The sequence below is a fragment of the Rattus norvegicus genome, chromosome 11 (genome assembly GCF_021556685.1).
Source record: "Rattus norvegicus strain SHRSP/BbbUtx chromosome 11, alternate assembly SHRSP_T2T, whole genome shotgun sequence".
NCBI classification, from domain to species: domain Eukaryota; kingdom Metazoa; phylum Chordata; class Mammalia; order Rodentia; family Muridae; genus Rattus; species Rattus norvegicus.
Genome location: NC_141544.1, coordinates 40030919 through 40054857, shown reverse-complemented (window position 1 = coordinate 40054857; position 23939 = coordinate 40030919). Strand labels below are relative to the sequence as shown.

Here is a 23939-nt window from a genome sequence, read left to right as displayed (position 1 = left end):
AACTCTTTTTTTAAAATGTGCATACATGTGCACATGGAAGTCAGAGGATAACAGTATAGCCGTGCATGCCATTTTTTAGGAAGGTCATTGTATTAGTTACTTCCCCATCACTGAGGTAAAGCACATGATCAAAAGCGACTTACGGAGCATAAAGTTTATTTTGGCTTACTCTTCAGAGTACACGTTTGTCATGGCAGACAGGTATGGCAGCAGGAACAGGAAGCTGAGGCCTCACATATTAAAATAGAAGCAGGAAGCAGGAAGCAGGAAGAAAGAACTAGAATTAACAGGTCTTCAGATTCTCAATTCCACTTCCGATTGATGTTCTTTCTAAGCTGCTCCCCAAAATGGCACCAACTGGGGACCAAGCGTTTAGCTATCTGAAACTACAGGGAGCTTTTCTCATTAGAGCTACCACAGTCATCCATCTTGTTAATTAATTAATTAATTAATTAGCGACAGAGTCTCACTGACCTGGAGCCCTGGCTGGCCAGCAACCTCAGAGACCCATCTCTGAATTCCCAGTATTTGGATTATAAATACGTGCCACTATACCTGGCTTTTAAAATGTGGGTTCTGAGGATGGTATCCAAATCTTTATGCTTCTAAGGCCAGTAATTTTCCAGTCTGATTTCTTTCCCCAGCCCTCTGTCATAATTGTTGTTATTTATGTAACTTTTAATAGGTGCCTTAGGAATCTCCTATGTTTCAGGAATTTCCTGGAACTTGAAAGTTTCATTTACTTCTCGAGTCTTCAGAAGCCTCTGCCTATATACCCTTTTGTTGGGTAGACTTTAAATTGTTGACTTTCGGGTAGAGTAGAGTCATATTTATGAAGTGGTAGACCTCATCCAAGTGGTTAAAGACCTGACTGGAACACAAGAGATGCCTTCCCATAAACCAGAGTGATTTCAAATAATTGTGTTTAGTAAAAAAATATCTTCATGTTGGGATTTTGATGTAGGAAAGCCAATGTTCTCACCCATGTCTGTGAGTGGTTCACTCCAGGACAAAGAACCAGCCATCTAGAAGAAATCAAAAGACAGTTGGATGCAGAATTGTTTTTTTCTTGCTTTTGCGGAAGCTGATCTTACTCTTCAAAGGCCTTCAGCTATTTGGATGAGCCTCATTGCCTTACAGAGGTCAATATGCTGTGTTCAAAATTTTTCAATTTAAGTATTAATCTCATCCCAAAGCAACTTCCCAGAAACACTCAAGAAAAATGGTTGGCCAAATATCTAGATACTATGGTACAATCAATTTGGTACACAAAATTAACATCACCATGGTCACGTCAAGATTTAGTCCAATTTGAAAGTACAAGTCCTGTTGTATGCCTGTACATCTTATATCACTATAAAGCCACAAAAAGTTTAAGTCTAACTGTTGTGAGTAGAGGGCCACTCGCATTTGTTACCTTATACTCTAGAGATAAATGACTTGATGGTTTTAAAGTTTGTTTTTAATCAGACAGTGGTGGACCCAAATTTATAGATACTCTATAATATATTGGAAGAAATTTAAATAACCAAATTTAAAATGTTTTTATAATTTACCTAACCCTCTTCAAAAATGATTATTAACATCTTGGAGAGGAGATACAACTTGAATCGGTAAGTCTACATCTTGAATTAAAATGTGGAAGGGGAAGCCCTGGGTCCTGCTAAGACTGAACCCCCAGTGAACTAGTCTATGGGGGGAGGGTGGCAATGTGGGGAGGGTTAGGAGGGGAACACCCATAAGGAAGGGGAGGGGGGAGGGGGATGTTTGCCCGGAAACCGGGAAAGGGAATAACACTCGAAATGTATATAAGAAATACTCAAGTTAATAAAAAAAAAAAACAAAAAAAAATCTTCCTACAAAACCAAAAAAAAAAAAATAAAATGTTTAATATGGACTAAAACTCATATATTTGTTACAATTATAAATATTAATCTTATAGTTGTGAGTAATCTTTAGAGTTGAAATTACCTTTGACACTATGAAAGATTCCACACTTACTGCTAGTCAGTTCTATTGCAATATAAAGCTTCTTATTTCTCTGAGAATTTCATCATGAACTCTAATGAATAACATTCATAACTGTTATTAAAGACCAAGGCACTCAGTATTTCCTATAAATGTGCAAATCTACAAAAGTAAGCTTAATACAGAAGTAGAAGATTTTGTAGAAAAAGATTTAATTGATGAGATTGATAGTATATATTTTAACACTTACATGTTAAAAAATTTAAAGGTAATTGAAGTTTGGATTCCAAAATGCTCCTATTCAATCAAAATAAAACTGTAATACATGCACTGCATGTGATTTGCTTCTTTGAATTGGATAGAGTTAAAGAGAGGACAAAAAAGAGAAATATTAGATGTGGTGAAACACATTCTTCATAGCTCTTTAAACCATAGGCCTATGTTGTGGTTTTACTGCTGATGAGTAAGAGAAAGTAAACACTCAAAAACATATGGCACAATTTATACAGTGCATGTATGTATATTTATTTATGGCTTCATCTGAGCCCAAAGAGAAATTATAAATGTTTTATAGAGACCACAAATCTTTTGCATATAGGTCAAAATGTTTATTCTGTGTGGTTTGGGATTATACATAAAGCTTCCATATGGAAAATTTTTTTTAATACAAAAATGAAAGCATTAAGCTTCAAAGAACCAACTGAATGACTGACCAACAGTCTCTCAGACTTCTAGGTTGTGGTTTGAGTGTATGCATATTTTATTTTGCAGTGTGCCTTTTGTTTTTGCTCAGGTTTACAGGGTTTCATATGAGATTGTGTTATATGCATAGTGTAAAAATGTTCACGTACCTATGCATGTATGTCTATGTGTGTATATGTTTGTATACATATGCCTTATTTTTCTAGATATTGTACTGCCATGTCTCATACTGTATACAGACCTAAGAAACGGTTAGTCATTCCAAGTACTAAATGTTCTCAGAATCTGCTTCTTACTGGGGTGGTTTCTTCCCCTTAGCACTTGGTGAGTGGCAATGCAAGGGAAAAACGGGAAGGGCAGAAAGAGTGGGCTGGGGTTTTCCAGCTTGACGAGTTGGCACTGTATGACACTTAGGAAGGAGACAAGGAAGATAACTAACAGATAAAGTGAAAGGATATGAGGCAGCAAAGAAACACGAGGACCGGAAGAGGACACAGAGGTAATTATTTTTTCTAACTTGAGCTTTGCCATTTTACAATTTCTTTTGCTTCATAGTGGATGAGTGTGCACAGATGGGATTGATAAAGAACAAAACCATAAATGAAGCCCCACAGCTCCCGAACAGCCATTAAATTGTGCAGACGTTTATTGACGCAGAGAGTCTGAAACTGGCAAGTGTTTAGTGGCTGCCATATACTGCTGTGAAGTGCTTTTATTTGTAAATTTGTTACAATAAAGTGGTTTTGTTTAAAAAGTGCCACTGTTTGATTCTGAGTTCCCAAATCAACCATTCTAGAGTTGGCTTGTTAGATAGTGAAATTACCTTTTAATTTATCAGCTGTACCAAAAATACCTATTAAGATAATAAAATTCACCAGGAAATAGATGCAATATAGGAGACAAACAAAGCCAAGAGTTCATTATCTTTTTTTTTCAGATTACTCAAACCTGTCATAGTTTATTACAGCAATTCCAGTCAATAGGTTGACATAGAACCACCCTTCAGCCATTCACTATCGTGCAACTGAGTCTTCCTATGACTGATTTGAGGTAGTATTTTCATGGGCCGATGAGTTACTGCACTGAGAACTTTGGGAATATTTTACCCAATCCTAAATTACTGGGAAGCTATGCTTGTCCAAGTTCTTGTCATTCTTTTTTTTTTTTTTTTATTAACTTGAGTATTTCTTATATACATTTCGAGTGTTATTCCCTTTCCCGATTTCCGGGCAAACATCCCCCTCCCTCCGCCCCTTTCTTACCGGTGTTCCCCTCCCCATCCTCCCCCCATTGCCGCCCTCCCCCCAACAGTCTAGTTCACTGGGGGTTCAGTCTTAGCAGGACCCAGGGCTTCCCCTTCCACTGGTGCTCTTACTAGGATATTCATTGCTACCTATGGGGACAGAGTCCAGGGTCAGTCCATGTATAGTCTTTAGGTAGTGGCTTAGTCCCTGGAAGTTCTGGTTGCTTGGCATTGTTGTTCATAAGGGGTCTCGAGACCCTTCAAGCTCTTCCAGTTCTTTCTCTGAATCCTTCAACGGGAGTCCTATTCTCAGTTCAGGGGTTTTCTGCTGGCATTCGCCTCTGTATTTGCTGTATTCTGGCTGTGTCTCTCAGGAGAGATCTACATCCGGCTCCTGTCGGCCTGCATTCTTTGCTTCATCCATCTCGTCTAATTGGATGGCTGAGTATGTATGGGCCACATGTGGGGCAGGCTCTGAATGGGTGTTCCTTTTGTGTCTGTTTTAATCTTTGCCTCTCTATTCCCTGCCAAGGGTATTCTTGTTCCCCTTTTAAAGAAGGAGTGAAACATTCACATTTTGATCATCCGTCTTGAGTTTCATTTGTTCTAGGCATCTAGGGTAATTCAAGCATTTGGGCTAATAGCCACTTATCAATGAGTGCATACCATGTGTGTTTTTCTGTGATTGGGTTAGCTCACTCAGGATGATATTTTCCAGTTCCAAACATTTGCCTACGAATTTCATAAAGTCATTGTTTTTGATAGCTGAGTAATATTCCATTGTGTAGATGTACCACATTTTCTGTATCCATTCTTCTGTTGAAGGGCATCTGGGTTCTTTCCAGCTTCTGGCTATTATAAATAAGGCTGCGATGAACATAGTGGAGCACGTGTCTTTTTTATATGTTGGGGCATCTTTTGGGTATATGCCCAAGAGAGGCATAGCTGGATCCTCAGGCAGTTCAATGTCCAATTTTCTGAGGAACCTCCAGACTGATTTCCATAATGGTTGTACCAGTCTGCAATCCCACCAACAATGGAGGAGTGTTCCTCTTTCTCCACGTCCTCGCCAGCATCTGCTGTCACCTGAGTTTTTTATCTTAGCCATTCACACTGGTGTGAGGTGAAATCTCAGGGTTGTTTTGATTTGCATTTCCCTTATGACTAAAGATGTTGAACATTTCTTTAGGTGTTTCTCAGCCACTCGGCATTCCTCAGCTGTGAATTCTTTGTTTAGCTCTGAACCCCATTTTTTAATAGGGTTATTTGTCTCCCTGCGGTCTAACTTCTTGAGTTCTTTGTATATTTTGGATATAAGGCCTCTATCTGTTGTAGGATTGGTAAAGATCTTTTCCCAATCTGTTGGTTGCCGTTTTGTCCTAACCACAGTGTCCTTTGCCTTACAGAAGCTTTGCAGTTTTATGAGATCCCATTTGTCGATTCTTGATCTTAGAGCATAAGCCATTGGTGTTTTGTTTAGGAAATTTTTTCCAGTGCCCATGTGTTCGAGATGCTGCCCTAGTTTTTCTTCTATTAGTTTGAGTGTATCTGGTTTGATGTGGAGGTCCTTGATCCACTTGGACTTAAGCTTTGTACAGGGTGATAAGCATGGATCGATCTGCATTCTTCTACATGTTGACCTCCAGTTGAACCAGCACCATTTGCTGAAAATGCTATCTTTTTTCCATTTGATGGTTTTGGCTCCTTTGTCAAATATCAAGTGCCCATAGGTGTGTGGGTTCATTTCTGGATCTTCAATTCTATTCCATTGGTCTATCTGTCTGTCTCTGTACCAATACCATGCAGTTTTTATCACTATTGCTCTGTAATACTGCTTGAGTTCAGGGATAGTGATTCCCTCTGAAGTCCTTTTATTGTTGAGGATAGTTTTAGCTACCCTGGGTTTTTTGTTATTCCAGATGAATTTGCAAATTGTTCTGTCTAACTCTTTGAAGAATTGGATTGGTATTTTGATGGGGATTGCATTGAATCTGTAGATCGCTTTTGGTAAAATGGCCATTTTTACTATATTAATCCTGCCAATCCATGAGCATGGGAGATCTTTCCATCTTCTGAGGTCTTCTTCAATTTCTTTCTTCAGAGTCTTGAAGTTCTTATTGTACAGATCTTTTACTTGCTTGGTTAAAGTCACACCGAGGTACTTTATATTATTTGGGTCTATTATGAAGGGTGTCGTTTCCCTAATTTCTTTCTCGGCTTGTTTCTCTTTTGTGTAGAGGAAGGCTACTGATTTATTTGAGTTAATTTTATACCCAGCCACTTTGCTGAAGTTGTTTATCAGCTTTAGTAGTTCTCTGGTGGAACTTTTGGGATCACTTAAATATACTATCCTATCATCTGCAAATAGTGATATTTTGACTTCTTCTTTTCTGATCTGTATTCCCTTGACCTCCTTTTGTTGTCTGATTGCTCTGGCTAGAACTTCAAGAACTATATTGAGTAAGTAGGGAGAGAGTGGGCAGCCTTGTCTAGTCCCTGATTTTAGTGGGATTGCTTCAAGTTTCTCTCCATTTAGTTTAATGTTAGCAAGAGTTCATTATCATAAAACATAAAGTTGGTAAGCCTCTGTGAAAACTGGCCAGGAGATAAATATGAACAGCCCCAAAAGTAAACAGCAGTGCAGAGTTAGAAAACATGGGAAAGCGTGGAGCACGGGCACAGAGACAGTGAGATGATATCTTGAACCACCCAAGGCCAATAATTATGAAAATGTAGATGACATAGTTCTACTGTAGAAAAACCACAAACTCTGACCTTCTAAAGGAGACTGCTTGATTACTGGCTTTATCATGCTATTAGAATTATTAAATAATTGTTTCATAAATAAATGCCTTTCTTCAGAGATAATTATAGTCCCATGTGAGCTCCTTGTGCATTTTTAAACATTAAACCTTTTTGATAATGTCGTGCACGAGTGCTGTATCGCATCATTTCTATCTCCCTCACCCCTCCCATATCCCTCATTCCAATTCCATCTCAAATCCATGGTCCTTACTTAGGCATTGTTATATACCGCACACACATGTGTACATGTGCACGCCACACACACATCACAGAATGCATACACACACACCCTTTTACATACAACATACACACAATACACACATACATAATAAACACAGACAGAGAAAAGGGAATATCATTTGAAATGTAAATGTAAATACATAAAATACCCAGTAAAAATGGGTGCTCAAGATACTGTTATTTATACCTATTTGTTGTATTATAAAGATAAAATCATTATGGCCAAATAGATGGATACGGTATGAATTAATATAACTATGAGAATTTGTATATGTTTGAGTGATAGATTAAATCTAATACTTTTGACTGTTCATGTGCAACAAGTGTTTAAGAAAATGCCAACTCAAAATTTTTGGTGTCTTTAGAAAGCATCACACACCAGAGTTAACCATACTGGGCGGAAGCCTATACAAGTCAATGAATTTTTTTAGAGTTAGAATAGTGAGTCGGAAGCTGTGGACATTTACTTCCCATATTTACATCATGGGAAACATGGCATCAGCATGTACATTAATAATGTAATGGATGACATAATAGAAATCTAAAATCAGGTTGGAAATAATCAGGTTCAACAAGACTTAGTGTGGTAGGTGTTCTTGTAAATTACCTCAATAAATCTAAAAATTAACTGTATAAATAAAGGGTAGACAAGATGTCTCTAAACATTCACTTGTAAGATAAGAACCATGAACATTTGTCAATCATGAGCTTGGGATAATCAGTGATATGATATGTTTGCTTAAAACTTGCTAATTACATTCAAGGCATAGACTCATCCATTTTCTTCAAGGACGCTCCCATTCCTTACATATTATTTGTTTTTTAGGAAAATGGAACTCAGAAGAGGAACTAAAGTAGGCCTGTCTGAGAGAAAGTCATTTGCGCAGGCAGGAATGATTTATTTCACGATGTGTTTAAACGAGTGTCTCCAGTTCATCTCAATGTGAAGTTGGTTGCATTTCCTTTCCTGCCTTCGTCAGAAGCCCACTAAATCACTCCAGTAACATGCTTTCTCTTGGAGACAGAATCAAGTTTTCCACTCAGGTGTTTAGGTAAGATTGCCCAGAGCTAAACTGAACTGCCTATTTACCCAATGGCCTGTAGAAGATTCAGGTGTTCTCTGGTTAGTCATCTGTCTATAAAACTGAGTGCACGGATGATATGCCTTTAATATCATGTTACTTATGCATTCCCTGGTGTTGGTGTTTGATCCTGATAGTGTGCTAAGTAAAACTCTATCCATAGACTCTACACATGGCACACCTGTTTGCTCTCACAAATATATTTTTTCTTTTCTTTTATTGGATATTTTCTTTATTTATATTTCAAATCTTATCCTCTTTTCTGGTTTCCACTCCAGAAACCCACCTATCTCATTCCCCCCAACCCCTGCTTCTATGAGAATACTCAGCCAGCCAACCACCCACTCTCTCCCTCCCCCACCCCTACACTGAGGGTCCAGCCTTCACAGGACCAAGGGCTTTTCCTCCCATTGTTGCCAACAAGGCCACCCTCCTCTGCATATGCAGCTAGAGCCATCAGCTCTCTCCAGGTGTACTCCTTGGTTGGTGTTTTAGTCCCTGGGAGCCTTAGGTTTTCTTGTTGGTTGGTATTGCCACACAAATATATTTTAAGCACACTGCTCACCATGTCTAAAATTTTGTACACGAAGAGAGGAGCGGTTTAACTCACATAATTCTTAGTTGGAAAGTCAATGTCCTCAAGTCTTTATAAAATTTTGAGTGACTTGAGAGTGAATTTAAATCACATGCATATTTTTCTTCTCTTAGTATGTTATACAGTTAGCAGCTCTAGGGAAAAGTCGTGTTTCAATCCAAGTCTATCTAGGAAGGTAGGCCCAAGATAACGTCATTTATGGTTAAGGGAGATCATTGTTGTGCTTACTAATTTCTTGTGGTTACGAGCCCTGGGATTTGGGATTGCTGGTTGGCTTTCTGTAATATTGTATGGTAAATATGGATGTATTATAGTACAAGCATTTAAAATCCCCAGCATGTTTTGTCTAAATAAAAGAATAATTATCCAAATTATGCCAAGCTGTATCCCACATTTTCCCACTGTGTTTCTCTTTCTTGTCTGTTTTCTTAATTGTTACAATTTTCATGGTATTGTGTTAGATTTCCAGTGCTAATATGTTTGTGTGTATATTTATTTTATGTTTTTTAGAATAATTGAGTTGGAATTTCTGTCCTCTTACGCAAAGTCACAGTATTCAAATTACAGAATTTGGGTTTGATTGTAACAGTAGACAAGGCTAATTACTCCCTGAAGTTACTCTTGGCATCATTTAGACACTGAAGGATTTCTGCCTTTTCGGATAGATCATTAACTTCCTACCATGAGCAGCATGTTATACACTTCTGCGTAACTCAGGTCTTTTCCCTCCCCTTCTCATAGGCCATGCTACTCTCTTGTCTGTTTAATTGTTTTTTTTTGTTTTTTATGCATAGAAGATCATCTAACAGGAGAAAATTATCAAAATTGTTGTCTATGCATGACCAAGTGAACACTGAAAACACAAACAGTTGGCTTAACACTTACCATGAGCTGTCACTATAACAATTCTCTCATTGTCAATTCTCTCAGTATCTTGGAAGTAGATTTTCTTTCTAAGTAACTAACAATTATGAAGTTAAACAAGTTATCAGGAGTTACAAACTCATGAAATACGGGCACAAGACTGTGATCCTAGGCTCTCCTGACACTGCAGTCCCTGGACCAGGTTTTCTCTTGATGATGGGCTTATTTTGCTTCTTATTGTATGTCCTGGTGACCAGATGACCAGCCAGATTCTGCCATACAACCTGCCACCATGTTCTGCTTCACAACAGGTCCCAAAGCGAGAGGGCTAAGTGACCACAGACGCAAACCTACAAAATAGGAGACAAAATCAACCTTTCTTCTTTATTAAAAACAAAAAAAGGTATGTGAAATTTTTGACTATTTCTTTTTAGTGGGAGATGATAATACTATCTTGAACATTATAAAAAAGTAATTATATTAGTCTATGTATAACTAAGATGCATCCATTATACTTAATGAAAAAACATCAAACATATATAGAGAATGAGTGTTGAGTTGGTGCAGGTTAGAGTATATATTGGCTGTTTTAGGCCCAGGACCACATTTCCCTAGATACACGTTCTTCTGTACTGCTGGCAAAATTTGTCTTTGAGGAGAAATTCAATGAGAGTTGGAAAGCTCACGTGAAGTACAAGCTATTATTCTTGCCAAGTCAGAGTTATTTAGTTGTCTTGACACCCCTAGAAATTTCTGTACTAGGGTCTAGCACTTCCTTGAATTGCATAAGACCATGTTTTCTTTAGGTTGTGGCAATGAATGTGACTTTCAAGCTTTTCTGAGTGGTCCACCTCATGGATTCAGTCAGTTTGTCTTCCCAAGGACAGTTTACTCTTTCTTAGGACAATTTCTAGCTAACATGATTCAGATTGTCATGGCTGCTTCCTCTCATAGCTCTATAGTTTGATTTTCTAAATTCCATCCACTTTCCCTACAATGTAGACACTGGCTTAGTCTTTCTGACTAAACTCAGATGAATATGAAGTTTTTGTTGTGATACATTTAAACAGACTTTAGTCATATATCAGTATTTCATTTTCACTGCCCCCTTACCCTAGGAGTGAAGAACAGGAGAGGAGAAATATAGATATGAAATTAGAAGCAATCATATATTGAGGAGAATCTGAAGTTGGCAAAGGTTCTGCTAGTTTTATTGATTCCTTATATAAAAGTTCATGCTTTGGAGTATATAGTATTCAACCTAATTTTGTTCTTTTAGGACCCACTGAAGATTCTTTATGGTAAGATGGGAGCTTCCTGTATTAGGAGTTACAAGTAGAGCCAATTCTTTTTTTTTTTTTGCAATCAAGAAAATTTAGTTAATCGATTTGTACATTGCATTTGTTTTCTTTTTTTTTTTATTAACTTGAGTATTTCTTATATACATTTCGAGTGTTATTCCCTTTCCCGGTTTCCGGGCAAACATCCCCCTCACCCCTCCCCTTCCTTACGGGTGTTCCCCTCCCAACCCTCCCCCCATTGCCGCCTTCCCCCCACCAGTCTAGTTCACTGGGGGTTCAGTCTTAGCAGGACCCAGGGCTTCCCCTTCCACTGGTGTAGAGCCAATTCTTACTGAGTTTACCGTGAGTCAGAGGCTTGCATTTGATATTCAGGAACTAAGGGGAATAAGCAATCTGGCATAAGTCACTAGATGGTGCAAATTCCTGAATTGATATTCTGATCTGTCTGATTTTCAAATTTCCAATGTTCTTTTCATTGGCCTGAGCTACTTCCTGCCTCTTGAGAGTTTTAAATTGGAATTGACATGGACAAGTACATGTATTTATTCCTCATCATCCTTGAAGAACCTAAATGGATTACTCTAAAAACCACTTAGAGTCAAATTCACTCTTCCTAACCACTGACAATTTTTATACATTTAGACACAATCATGGCCACAATCAATTACCTCATACAGCTGACCACACGACTCTCATCTGTTCATGTTTCAAATGCCAATTTTGGTTTGTCAAAAACAAATCCAGAATCAAGACCTTATATTACTATACTCATAAAATTGGTGAAAAACACAAGAGAAAATTAGAGGAAGGATACATTTATAATTGATCAATCTTCAAGAGTAGAAAAAGAAAAAAAGAGAAAAAATCAAGAGGAAAATGTTTCTTTGTGGCATGGCTACAAAATGCACCTCGAGAAGACACAATTTTTCTACCTGAACTTTTTTGGGGGGGCAAATGTTTAAATTGAAAGCAAATTGGCATCTTAGTGAACATTCAGTACAAGATGGACATTCATGGATGAGCTGGGTGCTGTGAGAAATCAAGGATATCAGTGAGTATGTATCTTCCATACTTGTGCAAAGCAGAGATTAAGGACACAGATTGAAATTGGCCCCAATAGTTAGCATTTGAAGCTCTTGGCATAAAGAATCTGAAACTGCCAGCTAGTTATAGTAGTCATGTTGTGAGGAACAACTTACTTGAGAAGTGGACATAATATATACTGGGCAACTTTTCCAGAATTCAACATTTGGGTTAAACTGAATTGTAAGTGGATCCAATAGCAGCACTTTTTCTTCCTCCCCAGAAAGGGATCCCAGCAGATGCAGCAATGCATCTACTATGTTTGTTCTACCCAACAGGGACATAGGCAGGCAAGTTGTGCCCGAGAAAGCCTCTGTTCAGAAATGACCTATATGCTTCCCTTGACTTGGGTTGTTGGGCAAGGATAGCTTTGTTAACCTTTCTCCTTTATGCACATCCCATCACCAAGCAAAGTCAAGCCTCAGTCTCCTTTCCTCTCTAAATGAGGGAAGGGACAGAGAAAAAAATATTCTGGAGAAAACCATGAAGGGAATTAAGGGATGTAAGTATTTCTCTGGTCATTGAGTGAACCTATTTGCTCTAAAATTAGCTTCTTTTTAAAACTGCCCAATTCCACTATTAATAGATACCTTAGTCCTATTATAAGCAACACGTGACATTTGTAAAGTGTGACTGATAGAGATGAGGAGAAATGTATTTATCAGGAGCCAATGATAGATTGAGAATAAGGATTATGGATTTGTTTAGACAACTGTAACAGACAAAAAGACATGCAGATATGAGGTTAGTTGGCGAGCATCTGTCTGTTTTAGTTTAGGTGATTGAAGGAGGCCCCCCCTAAAAATGTCCTATTTAAAGTAAGATCTGAATTCAAAGACATCAACCATGTAAAAGTGAAGGGGATGCGGGTCTGCAAAGAAAGCAGAGACTTTTAGTATAGGATCAGATACATCTGAGGAGGACAAAAGAGACAGCATGCACTTGAGTTTAGCAAGATACAGAGAGTATTTGATCAATGTCAGGGTGCATGGTACAGTGGCATCATTGTCAGGGGCTTGGCTTTTCTTCCAAGTTTGCTGGAAGACCCTGTTGAGTATGAAGCACTGGTAGGAGTTTAGCAAAGTTCTTCTGGTTTTTCTGGCAGGTGTTTCCTCTAGGCACAATTACAGGGGACTCAGCAGAGAAGTAACCCAGCTGAAAAGTAAGTACTATGACCAAAACAGGGGACATCAGAGGACTGTGGTAAAATGGAGAGAGAGAGAGAGAGAGAGAGAGAGAGAGAGAGAGAGAGAGAGAGAGAGAGAATTATACTTGCCGATATGAGACTCAGATTAAATGACTGTTGTTCTTGGCATGGCAGGCCCTGGAAGTTTCATTATTTGGATTAGCACATATTCGGAACATCATTTATTCTTCATGGGTCTTTGACTTCTCAAATACACTAGGAATATGCTTTCCATTTTTAATTTATTTTTATTGGATATTTTATGTATTAACATTTAAAATGTTTTCTCCTTTCCTGGTTTCCCCTCTGGAACCTCCTCTATCCCATTCCCTTCCCCCTGCTTCACTGAGGATGCTCCCCCTTCCAGCCACCTACTCCCACTTGAACACCCTGGCATTCCCCTACATTGGGACATTGAGCTTTCACAGGACCCAAAGTTTCTCTTCCCATTGATGCCAGACAATGCCATCCTCTGCTACCTATGCAGCTGGAGCCATGGGTCCTCCAATGTGTACTCTTTGGTTGGTAGTTTGGTCTCTGGGAGCTCCTGGAGGTAGGATCTGGTTGGTTGATATTGTTGTTCTTTCTGTTCCTTCAGTCTTTTCTCTACCTCCTTCATTGAAGTCCCCATGCTCTTAACACTGGGAGGAAAGAGTAAAGCAAATAATGCCTTTTAAAGAGTAGGTAAGTTATTCTGTCACTTGGGAGTCTTCTGGCTGTCATAGTTGAGAATTCTAACTGAAATGACCATGCACACTGGAGGTCACTAGTTTTCTCCCCTTCTTTCATTTAAGAGACTATATTTCAGATAGTCTCCCTTCATTAAGGTCATCTTTATAGACTCATGAAGAATTCAAGGGGTTCATGCATTTTTATTCTGTCATTATTTTAAGACGAATTCATCTTATTTAGGCAAGATGTCTCTTGGTAGCAAGAAGGACTTCATGATTCCTGTCCATGTGCAGGGGGAGTGAGGAAAATCCAATATAAGCTTCTATGATGATCTTATTGGGTCAACTTTGGCCATGGGCCAGACCAGGATCTATGCTGAGCAATGACATCTCTAAGATTAGATTAGTCTAATCCGCAAATAGTGATATTTTGACTTCTTCTTTTCCGATCTGTATCCCCTTGACCTCCTTTTGTTGTCTGATTGCTCTGGCTAGAACTTCAAGAACTATATTGAATAAGTAGGGAGAGAGTGGGCAACCTTGTCTAGTCCCTAATTTTAGTGGGATTGCTTCAAGTTTCTCTCCATTTAGTTTAATGTTAGCAACTGGTTTGCTGTATATGGCTTTTACTATGTTTAGGTATGGGCCTTGAATTCCTATTCTTTCCAGGACTTTTATCATGAAGGGGTGTTGAATTTTGTCAAATGCTTTCTCAGCATCTAATGAAATGATCATGTGGTTCTGTTCTTTCAGTTTGTTTATATAATGGATCACGTTGATGGTTTTCCGTATATTAAACCATCCCTGCATGCCTGGGATGAAGTCTACTTGATCATGGTGGATGATTGTTTTGATGTGCTCTTGGATTCGGTTTGCCAGAATTTTATTGAGTATTTTTGCGTCGATATTCATAAGGAAAATTGGTCTGAAGTTCTCTTTCTTTGTTGTGTCTTTGTGTGGTTTAGGTATAAGAATAATTGTGGCTTCATAGAAGGAATTCGGTAGTGATCCATCTGTTTCAATTTTGTGGAATCGTTCGGATAATATTGGTATGAGGTCTTCTATGAAGGTCTGATAGAATTCTGCACTAAACCCGTCTGGACCTGGGCTCTTTTTGGTTGGGAGACCTTTAATGACTGCTTCTATTTCCTTAGGAGTTATGGGGTTGTTTAACTGGTTTATCTGTTCCTGATTTAACTTCGGTACCTGGTATCTGTCTAGGAAATTGTCCATTTCCTGAAGATTTTCAAGTTTTGTTGAATATAGGCTTTTATAGTACGATCTGATGATTTTTTGAATTTCCTCTGAATCTGTAGTTATGTCTCCCTTTTCATTTCTGATTTTGTTAATTTGGACACACTCTCTGTGTCCTCTCGTTAGTCTGGCTAAGGTTTATCTATCTTGTTGATTTTCTCAAAGAAACAACTTTTGGTTCTGTTGATTCTTTCTATGGTCCTTTTTGTTTCTACTTGGTTGATTTCAGCTCTGAGTTTGATTGTTTCCTGCCTTCTACTCCTCCTGGGTATATTTGCTTCTTTTTGTTCTAGAGCTTTTAGGTGTGCTGTCAAGCTGCTGACATATGCTCTTTCCTGTTTCCTTCTGCAGGCACTCAGCGCTATGAGTTTTCCTCTTAGCACAGCTTTCATTGTGTCCCATAAGTTTGGGTATGTTGTACCTTCATTTTCATTAAATTCTAAAAAGTTTTTAATTTCTTTCTTTATTTCTTGCTTGACCAGGTTATCATTGAGTAGAGCATTGTTCAATTTCCACGTTTATGTGGGCATTCTTCCCTTATTGTTATTGAAGACCAGCTTTAAGTCAAAATATCACTATTTGCAGATGATATGATAGTATATTTAAGTGATCCCAAAAGTTCCACCAGAGAACTACTAAAGCTGATAAACAACTTCAGGAAAGTGGCTGGGTATAAAATTAACTCAAATAAATTAGTAGCCTTCCTCTACACAAAAGAGAAACAAGCCGAGAAAGAAATTAGAGAAATGACACCCTTCATAATAGACCCAAATAATATAAAGTACCTCGGTGTGACTTTAACCAAGCAAGTAAAAGATTTGTACAATAAGAACTTCAAGACACTGAAGAAAGAAATTGAAGAAGACCTCAGAAGATGGAAAGATCTCCCATGCTCATGGATTGGCAGGATTAATATAGTAAAAATGGCCATTTTACCAAAAGCGATCTACAGATTCAATGCAATCCCCATCAAAATACCAATCCAATTCTTCAAAGAGTTAGACAGAACAATTTGCAAATTCATCTGGAATAGCAAAAAACCCAGGATAGCTAAAGCTATCCTCAACAATAAAAGGACTTCAGGGGGAATAACTATCCCTGAACTCAAGCAGTATTACAGAGCAACAGTGATGAAAACTGCATGGTATTGGTACAGAGACAGACAGATAGACCAATGGAATAGAATTGAAGACCCAGAAATGAACCCACACACCTATGGGCACTTGATTTTTGACAAAGGAGCCAAAACCATCCAATGGAAAAAAGATAGCATTTTCAGCAAATGGTGCTGGTTCAACTGGAGGTCAACATGTAGAAGAATGCAGATCGATCCATGCTTATCACCCTGTACAAAGCTTAAGTCCAAGTGGATCAAGGACCTCCACATCAAACCAGATACACTCAAGGTAATAGAAGAAAAACTAGGGAAGCATCTCGAACACATAGGCACTGGAAAAAATTTCCTGAACAAAACACCAATGGCTTATGCTCTAAGATCAAGAATCGACAAATGGGATCTCATAAAACTGCAAAGCTTCTGTAAGGCAAAGGAGGCTGTGGTTAGGACAAAACGGCAACCAACAGATTGGGAAAAGATCTTGACCAATCCTACAACGGATAGAGGCCTTATATCCAAAATATACAAAGAACTCAAGAAGTTAGACCGCAGGGAGACAAATAACCCTATTAAAAATGGGGTTCAGAGCTAAACAAACAATTCACAGCTGAGGAATGCCGAATGGCTGAGAAACACCTAAAGAAATGTTCAACATCTTTAGTCATAAGGGAAATGCAAATCAAAACAACCCTGAGATTCCACCTCAAACCAGAGAGAATGGCTAAGATCAAAAACTCAGGTGAAAGCAGATGCTGGCGAGGATGCCGAGAAAGAGGAACACTCCTCCATTGTTGGTGGGGTTGCAGACTGGTACAACCATTCTGGAAATCAGTCTGGAGGTTCCTCAGAAAATTGGACATTGAACTGCCTGTGGATCCAGCTGTACCTCTATTGGGCATATATCCAAAAGATGCCCCAACATATAAAAAAGACACGTGCTCCACTATGTTCATCGCAGCCTTATTTATAATAACCAGAAGCTGGAAAGAACCCAGATGCCCTTCAACAAGGAATGGATACAGAAAATGTGGTACATCTACACAATGGAATATTACTCAGCTATTAAAAACAATGACTTTATGAAATTCGAAGGCAAATGGTTGGAACTGGAAAATATCATCCTGAGTGAGGTAACCCATTCACAGAAAGACATACATGGTATGCACTCATTGATAAGTGGCTATTAGCCCAAATGCTTGAATTACCCTAGATGCCTAGAACAAATGAAACTCAAGACGGATGATCAAAATGTGAATGCTTCACCCCTTCTTTAAAAGGGGAACAAGAATACCCTTGGCAGGGAAGAGAGAGGCAAAGATTAAAACAGAGACTGAAGGAACACCCATTCAGAGCCTGCCCCACATGTGGCCCATACATATACAGCCACCCAATTAGACAAGATGGATGAAGCAAAGAAGTGCAGACCAACAGGAGCCGGATGTAGATCGCTCCTGAGAGACACAGCCAGAATACAGCAAATACAGGGGCGAATGCCAGCAGCAAACCAGTGAACTGAGAAAAGGACCCCCGTTGAAGGAATCAGAGAAAGAACTGGAAGAGCTTGAAGGGGCTCGAGACCCCATATGTACAACAATGCCAAGCAACCAGAGGTTCCAGGGACTAAGCCACTACCTAAAGACTGTACATGGACTGACCCTGGACTCTGACCTCATACGTAGTAATGAATATCCTAGTAAGAGCACCAGTGGAAGGGGAAGCCCTGGGTCCTGCTAAGACTGAACCCCCAGTGAACTAGATTGTTGGGGGGAGGGCGACAAGGGGGGGGAGGGTGGGAAGGGGAACACCCATAAAGAAGGAGAGGGGGAGGGGGATGTTTGACCGGAAACCGGGAAAGGGAATAACCCTCGAAATGTATATAAGAAATACGCAAGTTAATAAAAAAAAAAGATTCGTCTAATCCAATGTAGAATTTATCTAGTGTAGAAATTAGAAAAAAATACCTGAATAAGTTAGAGTTCTAGGAGGAAAAATGAAAGAAACTAAAGGATGTTGTTGGGTAAGTAATCACTAGGATTACTGAGAGTTACTAATGTTTACTTATTTTTAATTTTGATTTTAATTTTTTTCCATGAAAGAGTTTCTCTATATAGCTCTGCGTGTCCTGAAATGGTAGACCAGGTTGGCCTTGAATTCAGAGATCTGCCTGCCTTCTTTTTGTTTTAATAAAGCTAGAAAGAACTGCTTATACTTTAAGTTTGGGAACCACCCCCGCCCCAAAAAAATGGTGTGGATAACCTTTTTTTTTTTCTGGTTCTTTTTTTTTTTTCGGAGCTGGGGACCGAACCCAGGGCCTTGTGCTTCCTAAGCAATCGCTCTACCACTGAGCTAAATCCCCAACCTGATAACTTTTGAAATAGTAAGAAGTTCTGACATCATAGAGAAAATGTAGCAAAGTGACCCAAGAAACATGGCTGACTATTCAACTTATAATCAAGGTCTTAAATACAGAAATTCAATTATTTAATTCTCTGATCTGTGCTCAAGAAAACTTTGTCAGACATGCCATGGACTGAATCTGGTTGTTTTTACTAGTTTTTCATATTTTGATGTTTTCTTTCTGCATGCCACCTAGTTCTTTCCCCTAAGTTCTCATCCCACATTTCTTGTACATAAAATAATGGCAAACTAACCCCAGAGCAGACTTCGAGTTCTCTTTCCCTGTGATGCTATTAGCAGATAGCCTTTGAGATGGCTGACGTAAGTGATTAAAGAAAAAAACCTGATGGACTTTGAAAGCCATGGTCTGAATTTTATAATAATGTTCTGTTGTACAAAGTCTATCTATCTGGTAATTATATAGCACAGACAAAAATGAAGCACAGAGGTATGAATTTTGACTGGACTTAGTTCAATCTGTGATAAAAGCTCCCCCATAGATAATTATGTACTTAAGGAGCAATGGCTGAAAACCAAATAATGCTAATCTACATCAACTGAACACTTGAAATAGACAAGCCATTTGTATTTTGTTGCGAAAAGCTCTATTTTAAATTTATCTTATTTATCTCCCTCAAAACTGAATTCTACATTGAATAGTTATTTTTATAATTTTATGTTTTGAAATAACTCTCCTAGTATATTTATTATGGCTAAACTAAAAAAGTGCAGTGATTTATTAAATTGCTAGATGATCCTTGCATACTTATACGAACTCTGGGAGGTAAAAGAACATCTGCAGCAGTGGGCGGTGCTCTACTCAGTTTTTAAGGCATTTGTATTTGACAGCTGGGAAGGGTTTTATATCCAAAATATACAAAGAACTCAAGAAGTTAGACCGCAGGGAGACAAATAACCCTATTAAAAAATGGGGTTCAGAGCTAAACAAAGAATTCACAGCTGAGGAATGCCGAGTGGCTGAGAAACACCTAAAGAAATGTTCAACATCTTTAGTCATAAGGGAAATGCAAATCAAAACAACCCTGAGATTTCACCTCACACCAGTGAGAATGGCTAAGATCAAAAACTCAGGTGACAGCAAATGCTGGCGAGGATGCGGAGAAAGAGGAACACTCCTCTGGGTTGGGGATTTGGCTCAGTAGTAGAGCGCTTGCCTAGCAAGCACAAGGCCCTGGGTTCAGTCCCCAGCTCCAGAAAAAAAAAAAGAAAAAAAAAACCAAATAAGAGGAACACTCCTCCATTATTGGTGGGATTGCAGACTGGTACAACCATTCTGGAAATCAGTCTGGAGGTTCCTCAGAAAATTGGATATTGAACTACCTGAGGACCCAGCTATACCTCTCTTGGGCATATACCCAAAAGATGCCCTAACATATAACAAAGATACATGCTTCACTAAGTTCATAGCAGCCTTATTTATAATAGCCAGAAGCTGGAAAGAACCCAGATGCCCTTCAACAAGGAATGGATACAGAAAATGTGGTACATCTACACAATGGAATATTACTCAGCTATTAAAAACAATGACTATATGAAATTCTTAGGCAAATGGATGGAACTAGAAAATATCATCCTGAGTGAGGTAACCTAATTACAGAAAAACACACATGGTATACACTCACTGATAAATGGATATTAGCCCAAATGCTCGAATTACCCTACATGCACAGAACACATGAAACTCAAGAAGGATGACCAAAATGTTAATGCTTCATTCCTTCTTTAAAAGGGGAACAAGAATACCCTTGGGAGGGAATAGGGAGGCAAAGTTTAGAACAGAGGCAGAAGGAACACCCATTCAGAGCCTGCCCCACATGTGGCCCATACATACTCAGCCATCCAATTAGACAAGATGGATGAAGCAAAGAAGTGCAGGCTGACAGGAACTGGATGTAGATCTCTCCTGAGAGACACAGCCAGAATACAGCAAATACAGAGGCGAATGCCAGCAGCAAACCACTGAACTGAGAACAGGACCCCCGTTGAAGGAATCAGAGAAAGAACTGGAAGAGCTTGAATGGGCTTAAGACCTCATATGAACAACCAACCAGAGCTTCCAGGGACTAAGCCACTACCTAAAGACTATACATGGACTGACCCTGGACTCTGACCTCATAGGTAGCAATGAATATCCTAGTAAGGGCACCAGTGGAAGGGGAAGACCTTGGTCCTGCCAAGACTGAACCCCCAGTGAACGTGACTGTTGGGGGGAGGGTGGTAATGGGGGGAAGATGGGGAGGGGAACACCCATATAGGAGGGGAGGGGGAGGGATTAGGGGGATGTTGGCCTGGAAACTGGGAAGGGGAATAACAATTGAAATGTAAATAAGAAATATACAAGTTAATAAAGATAAAAAAAAAGAAGTGATGCATTTTGATCTGCTTGATTCATACTCTCTTTTAGAACAGCAATGTCGGTTCAACCCTGTCCAGAGTACATGTGTCCTCAATCCACAGAACATAACTCTGGTGCTGTCTCCTCTCCTCGTGACAGTGGTTCATGCATTCTTGACTCCTTGGCCCTGTGCGATTACAGTCACTGCCACTTCTGGTCTACTTACCTTTCACTCCTTTTGCTATTGGCTTTTTTTAAAAATCTTACCTCCTAAATAAAATAATTTCTTAAGGCTCACTTTTAATCGACTTCTTCAGTCTCTTTTATTCAACCTTTTGTTTCTTAAAGCCCCCTTCACCTTGCGAGTAGCTTCATCCACCCCTATGACTCAATTTTTATCACATGTCCAAGATGTACCAATATGTGTCTTAAACCCTTCCAACTAATAATCGATTTCCATTGTCTGGCCATATCACACTTTCTGGATATTCTGTACATGGGTCCCACAATGACAAGCTTAGCTGTCAACTCAATTGAACTGACACTTAGAAAATTGGTAAAACATACTCCTGGGTGTGCCTCTGAGAGTGTTTTGAGAAGTAATTGACCAGAAGTCAAAGATGTGCCCAGATGAGTGATGCCATTCCATAGTTTGGGGTCCTGGGTAGAGCAAAAAGTCCAGGCGTACATGTTTGTTCTTTCTTAACAGTGTATTTTTTCCTGCTATTAACACGCATGGATAATCATATTTAAGGTTCCTTACTTTTGAACATAAGCTCATAGCAATGCTGTTCCAGGGGATTCTAGACTTATATCCTCAAAATTGGGTTATGTCTTTGGTCCTTCTTGTGCTGAATGTTCTAGTTTCTTGGCTTAGGCAGCCAGTGTTTTCATCACCTCCTCGCTAGCCTCTGACAGTAGAAATCAACCTAACACCCACCATGCATATACATATGTTTTTCCAGCTTGGGAATGTCAACTGAAGCGTCTTCTAAGTACAACGTCAAGTAAGAACCTCTGACAGCATTGTCTACCAGCCCTCCACATAGCCACTAGTAGTACCTCATTCTTTCTTTTTGTGACTTGGACACTATAGTGTTTTCTCATTTGTCCCTTCTCTCCATAATTGCTCACTACACCTATTGTTCCACTTCTGAAATGTTCTTCCTCCCTTTTCACATCCAAGGTAATATGTGGTATTAACTATGACAGTGCAACAATTTGGTCCAAACTCCTTACCTCTTTGTGATTCAATTTATTCTCTGCAGTCATCCGTTCTAACGCATTTCTCAATTTCTCATTTCTCAGGATCTGAATAATCTCTTCTAGAAATCAAATGTCCTTTCCAGGCCCCAGCTTTGGTTTTCAGCCTCATTTCCATGGATGCATGGGTGGCATCTGAATTACTTGTTTCCAAACATGCCAGGTACTTTAGTAGTTTATTATTACTTCAATGTTCTGTTCTTTCTGGTTATTTGCTCTGACTTCATTTTACTCGTCGCTTTCCCAAAGTCTTACTGTACTTCTTTTGAATATGTTTCTTCCTTCACCAAGAATAATATTTTCTTTGGCTTTAGCATCACAAACTTCTGGTTCTCTCAAGGGCGACCTTGCTCCTCATTTCCAAGGAGACTCCTTCACAACAGTTAAGCCATATTCAAGTACTAAACTTCTTTACATTCAACTACTCATTACTGCCATAGTCTCTTGTCTCTCACATGAGGTTGTAATATAAATAAAGCCTTTCTTTTTATTATTATTACTTAATATCTAAAAATGTTCCTGCCATGAAAAAGATACTTAGTAATATTGGTGAGTGAATGAACAAGTAAAGATTTTATTTATGGCTGTGTATGGGAACACACACACACACACACACACAAACACACACACACACACACACACACACACACACACACACACACACACACACACACACACACACACACACACACGTTGATCACTGCACCAGGCAATAAAGCACTCATTTCCCCTCTACCCTAACTCCTTTCTTCTATACAAGGTTAGTTTTGTGAAAATTGTCATCAGCTTATACATCTCTGTTTAAGTTAGTTAGATTATATGACTTAGAAATGGAAAAGGCAAAAGCAAGGAAGTACTTTTTGATGTGATCTTGGAGATCGGTTCTGTCCATCTGATTATCAGCAAACTTTAGTGGGGCAACAGTGAGGTGGGGGAGGGGAGACATCTGAAAATTCTCCTTTGTCTTTGGAATCCTGTTTCTTTGACTCATGAATCCAATGCAGCCATTCACTGAATAGACACTTACTGACCCCCCTTCCCTATGACAAATACCAGTGAATGTGAGAGAAAAAAAATGATAGTGAGCAAGTAGGACATGAGCCTTGCTTTTAGGGAATCTTACAGATTTGTGTAGGAAAAGATCTTTATATATGATCACACAGCTTTATTACAAGATGAAACTGGTATTTCTGGAACCCAGGCACTACATATTTTCATGTGATTTATGGCAACAGAGTTATCTCTAGGCCAGATGTCAAGTATGATTTTGATTTTTGTAATGGAAAATAGATTCTTTTCACATAGGATATATCCTGACTGTAGTTTCCCATCCTCCTGGTTCCTTCCCTCTTCCCCTCCCTTCCCCTTCCTTCCAGATCTACTACTTTTCTCTCACTAGAATAGAATAGTCTTCTAAGAGATATCAACCAAACATGACAAAATAAAATATAGTAAGATGAATATATTGAAGTTGAAAGTAGCAACCAGCAGGAGGCAAAGAGTCATAAGAGTAGACACAAGAGTCAGAAATTCACCAATTTTACGGTCATTGCTGTGTTAGTCTTTATGAGCTTTTTAAAAAAATATCTTTATTAACTTGAATATTGCTTACTTACATTTCGATTGTTTTTCCCCTTCCTGGTTTCTGGGCCAACATCCCCCTAACCCCTCCCCCTCCCCTTCTTTTTTTTTTTTTTTGTGTGTGTGTGTAATTTTTTTTTTTACATTTTATTTATTTATTTTTTTATTAACTTGAATATTTCTTATATACATTTCGAGTGTTATTCCCTTTCCCGGTATCCAGGCAAACAT

The 23939-nt window shown here is 38.9% G+C and overlaps 2 long non-coding RNA genes across 2 annotated transcripts in view; one reads left to right on the top strand and one right to left on the bottom strand.

Moving 5' to 3' along the window:
• Window positions 1–139: 139 nt before the first annotated feature.
• Window positions 140–23052, bottom strand: LOC134480965 (uncharacterized). The gene is made up of 3 exons (XR_015633229.1): window positions 22985–23052; window positions 9521–9849; window positions 140–1025 (listed from the first exon to the last, which is right to left on the bottom strand). It is a non-coding gene; the product is annotated as an uncharacterized LOC134480965 (long non-coding RNA).
• The window catches only part of LOC148002494 (uncharacterized), a 51468-nt gene continuing 27825 nt past the window's right edge, over window positions 297–23939 (top strand). The window contains exons 1-3 of the long non-coding RNA XR_015633228.1: window positions 297–1613; window positions 7785–8010; window positions 9757–9902. This is a non-coding gene — a long non-coding RNA (uncharacterized LOC148002494). The remainder of the gene's footprint in view (window positions 1614–7784; window positions 8011–9756; window positions 9903–23939) is intronic.